This window comes from Gigantopelta aegis, unplaced genomic scaffold, assembly GCF_016097555.1.
Source record: "Gigantopelta aegis isolate Gae_Host unplaced genomic scaffold, Gae_host_genome ctg6087_pilon_pilon, whole genome shotgun sequence".
Classification (NCBI taxonomy): Eukaryota; Metazoa; Mollusca; class Gastropoda; order Neomphalida; family Peltospiridae; genus Gigantopelta; species Gigantopelta aegis.
Window position 1 is genome coordinate 1 of NW_024534820.1, and position 5,318 is coordinate 5,318.

The 5,318-nt window shown below is 30.3% G+C and overlaps 1 non-coding gene across 1 annotated transcript; it reads right to left on the bottom strand.

Annotated features, from left to right (window-relative positions):
* Positions 1-2,418: 2,418 nt before the first annotated feature.
* Positions 2,419-2,535, bottom strand: LOC121366527. The gene has a single exon (XR_005957163.1). It is a non-coding gene; the product is annotated as a U5 spliceosomal RNA (small nuclear RNA).
* Positions 2,536-5,318: the final 2,783 nt, after the last annotated feature.

A 5,318-nucleotide genomic window follows, 5' to 3' on the forward strand; every position in this document is an offset into this window, starting at 1 on the left:
TCAACAAACACTTACAATGTTTGTAGATCAGTCTTTGGACTCCATATACTCTAAATCCACAGCCAAGAACTCACCAACAATGTTGTCATAGTTATTGGATAACATAACAGGTTTTGTTATTAGATGTGCTTCAAACAATTCTTGGCAACAGTTCTAGAGAGCCCTTCAATGTCTCAAAGAGTTTGGCATACTAGAATTAAAGGTAGTCACCAATAATGTCTATATATTAGCTACATCATTTATATCCAGGATTGGTACCATATTTGTGGTTGACTATATATCATTATTGTTTATTCACTGATACTCCTCCCCTCGAGAGGTGGTTCCCAACTTTTAAACAGCGGTTTTATTTGGTCAAAAGATAATAGTGATGGATATTATTTGATTGAATCATGTTACACTCACAGCTATATGGGATGTGATTTTTTTCAAATTATTATCAAGTCCAGCAAGCCTATATTTATGCATAACATAGTTACTAACATTTGTCTTAATATTCTTTATGTAAAATCACTTTAAAACAAAGTTGTAACTCCACTGACTGCATATGTAATACGGGTGGTTTACCATATCCTTGTTAAACTACCTGGTATCAGTCACCACTTACTAACAAGAAAAAGATGTGACAATCATTCATTCAGATATTAACTAAAAATAATTTTGTAATCACAACAATTATGGAAAATAAGTATGGTCTTTATATTATATAGTAATAGTACATTGCACATTAAAATGGTGTTTTATAGTAAAATATTGGATCCATATGGATTTCTTGACAACATCTGAGAATCCTTCATTAAAAACGAAACCAAATTGAAGTTGAAGATCCTGTCCTTGTCTCTTTAATAGATTCAGGTCTTGTCTCTGACTTGACTGGCTGACCAAAAAAAAATCCCTCTGAAACTGAGAAGACTCTTTATTATAATATGTACTTTGCTAAATTAGCTACAATCGAATATAATGTATCTAGTGATGAGTACCTCTGTTCTGTCTTTGTTCTCAACAGTAGTTACTTTGTTAATTTAGAAGAAGACCCTATACAAATAAAACAAACAAGTATTATTAACATCATTCTTAATTTAATTTTACTAATGACTCAGTAAAGTAAAGTAATATATTATTTTGATATTGAACTGTTAGGAGAGTTGAGAGAAGCTAGAGGCTTCAATCAATCACACCTTACAATGCAGCACTTGCAGTATGAAACAATTTAAATTTGACTACCATGTATGAAGTTACACAGACTAAATGTAGCAACAAACAGTAACATCACAAAATACATTTAAAACATTAAAACAAACACACATAGCTACACTACATAACTCCACATGTCCTAACTAATCTATATACTTTAAATTCATTAGATATCTAATAACATAACACCAATCCCGTTAGCAGAGATGTTGACATTTTCATGTTTGACTTCATCTTTCACTTTAGCTAGTTCAATCTAAATACAAATATCATTTTTAGAAAGATATTCAATTATTATTTTTAACAATTAAAAAGCTTTAAGTTTGTATAAAAAGTCATTACATACTCACTAATCATTGATAATCTAAAGTGGGTTGGATATCAAAACATACCAGATGTTCAGTAACTCCCCACATAATACTATAGTTTGTATAAACTTACTTCTCTAGCTAGATAACTGTTTTTGTAGTATATTGAAGTTGTCTCTTCTGTAAAGAGAATAAAATTAAGTAATCATTAATACAATGTAAACATGTACTAGTTAACTAAAGAACAATGAACAATAAAGGATAGAACTAATAAGTATAATCATCAGTTAGTAGTTATCATCTTACATTCTGTCTTACACTATTCAATAGCAAGGGTTAAGTATACTGTTGTTACTACTAACAAACTTGTATTATATTAAACTCACTGGTCTAAGATTAGGAGTAATGATGTTCAAAGAAGAGGTACAAAGGTAAACAGCTGAGGAGAGAAGGGATCAATATTTTGTCGTACTATAGGTTAGTATCAGACCTCATTTTGAGATACCAACTGTTGATATCTTTGAAACTTTTGTTTTGTTCTGAAGAGAGAGAAAATGTGTGTAGTAAATCTTATCATAAATAACTAAATAGTATTTGTATAATGTTAGAACACCTTTATACTGGATTTTGAACCAACCATCACAACTGTAATGTTTGGAAATATATATACAATATGAAATATTAGAATTAACTGTTTTCTTTTAGTATAGTCCGTAATCTGGAACATTCCTGCTAGGAGGTTTGACTTATTCACTTCAATCTGATTGATTGGTCAAGCATATATCCGCATGGTTAACAAACAGAGTAATTCAGTAAAATTAATACAGCTACAATAAAATTTTGCATATGTTTATAGATCTAATAGGTTTACAGCTGAGCATGTAAAGTGTTATTAATGTCTTTCTTAAAATCTTATTAGGCCTCATGATGAGCCCTTTAAAAAAATTAACATACACTCTTCATTTGTCCTCCCCCACGGAAATCTTTAGTAAAAGGCGAAAGATTTATACGATTTTGAGGTAAAACCAGAGTTAATTTCTGAACATAGAATCTTTGATTTATATTCCATTTCATGTACAAACCTCTTGTGGGATAAACTTATATAATAATGTTATTCATACTTGTTATCATTTATCAACATCCACAAACCCATACTCTAACACTCATACCTAAACTATAACCTGGAAATCTAATCACCAAACATTGATAACATGGGATATATTAAATCAAATAACAAGTTTGTATTGAATTTTTTAAATAATTCACATATTAATCACTTACAATTTCCATATTCAGATCTCTCAATTTGACATTAAGATAGTTCTCAAATAATCCTATTAATAAATACTCTTAATCATTAATATATTATGTCCCTAACCTTGTAACACTTTCTCATATTCACCAGTACTAGAAGCTTCAGATAATATGTTATAAAATCGTGTAGCCTGAAGATCCTCTTTCTCTCTTTCAGATCCTACAATATGACATTACAAATCACAATACTAGCTATTAACACTACCTGGTATAGAATGAGAGCTAAGGGCATCAAATAATCCACCATCTTCACCTTCTACTGTAACTATATCTAATGTAGAGAGATAGTACACATAAAATACTGTAATATACTGTGATATACTATATATACTTTGATATACTGTAATATACTATAATATATTGTAATAGGTTGTTTTGTGTACTTTTTAGTTGAAGGAAGTTTAAATACATCTTTCCAAATGTTAACAAAACTCTTTTGAAGTCTTTTAGTCCAATAGCTATAGTTTGTACTGTAGCTAATGATAATATCAGTCTTCTTATGAAGAATATAAACTACATCAACAACAACAACAACACACACAACAACAACAATAATAAATAATAATAAATATAATAATAATAATGAGATAGTAGTAACAGTTGGTATTATTATTACAAAACATTTCCCACACATCATTATAATCATATAATCAACAACAGTAAGAATCTAGTTGGTGGGTTCACTAACATTCCTACTCACTACATCACTAATACATTTAACTACTAACTTGTTACCATACCTGTAGTGTATTTAAACATGTCTAATATCATTGTCTGCTTTTTCACAGAGAACCATTAAAGTTGACATATTAATAGACAGACCTTCTCTCCGACATACCTACAATAGAGAGAGAAGACTATATTGATTCTACTATTACTGAAGTAACAAGAGAGAACAAAACACAATAAGTTTATATTGTGGAAGTGAGAGTTATTGAAACATAATATTATAATTATTGTTATTGACTATGATTGTCTACTAAATAATGCCTTACATCTGACAGTCTACCAGCTAGTCGTGTTGTTATTGTTGAAGGTACTGGTAATATAATAGCATATGTCTTAACTGACGTAATGATGTAGTATATCTATTATAATAGAGTTAATAAGATATAATGGTCTCTATTAGATACTTACAAATCATTACATATACAAATAATAGGTCGAGATAGAAATGATTTAGACTTCTTTTTGCCCTAAAATAAATCAATTGTTTCAATTATAACTAATTAATATTACCTGTACTCTTGGTCTTAATAACATCAATTAAAACATTAATAGCAGCCTATAAAAATAGATAATAAATACTCCTATATTATGAGTAGGAGACTCACAGCAGTGTGCCCATCAATTTCCATTAAACAATTAGGTCTAGTGATTCATTGACCAGGTATTTTTATTGCTCTACCTAATTTGTCCAATTAACAGTTGACAGTGTTCTTGTAGCTCTGAGATACTGTGTTGAACTTCATTGCTGATATAAACTGTCCCATAATATCATCATAATTGAGGACATCTCATGACTCCTCTGTCTATGAGTTTGACTTCAAAACATATATCTGGGAAAGGTTTCCATGGAACTATCCAGTGTTTGACTAAGTGTAGCATATCTAAAAGGATAATATCATTCATAGCTTTCCTATAATCTAGTACTCCAGGTTTATCAGTGGCCATAGTTTAAACTCTCCTCCTCTTCCTGAGTACACCCCTTGTCCACCTCCCCTTAACATTTCATGTAATAACCATATTACAAATTTATATAATGTATCACATATATAACATTAATGTTATTTTTTGGATTTAGAACTGTTTGAAACTCTCTTTCGGTTAGCTAAAGCCATATATAGAAATGAAAAAAATATTCATGACATCTCATGGCTCCTCTGTCTATGAGTTTGACTTTCAAACCTATATCTGGGAAAGGTTTCCCATGGAACTAACTATCCAGTGTTTGACCAAGTGTAGCTTATCTAGAAGTGATAATATCATTACAGCTTTCCTGTAAGTCATTACATCAAGTTATATGTGAGTTAGTCTTCCCATTCCTCTTCTGAATAGCATCCCACATTCAAAATTCTGGGTGGTTCTTGGTGTAACTTCACTCTGATGACATCATCATTAATGACAGATGTGATGTCATCATATATGATGACATCATCTAAATCAATCACCTAAACCCTAAACAAACCTTATGACACATAGTGATGTCATCATCATAGTAACAAGTTACATCATCATAGAAGTTACACCAAGAAGGGACCCAAAACTCTGTATACAATATTAAATTATTGATGCATAAAAGTTCCCTTGAAAGAATGAGAGAATCCTCCATAGTAGCAACTGAAGTTGAAGAACCCATTTTCTTTGAATATTTACTTTCTGATCAAATATCAAAAACCATATGCATATTGAAACTGAATTGAAAGCCAATATCATAATTCATAATCTGATGTTTTTAATTAGCTATATTTGTCAAGTGGATGGGTAAAGCATACCTCTTCA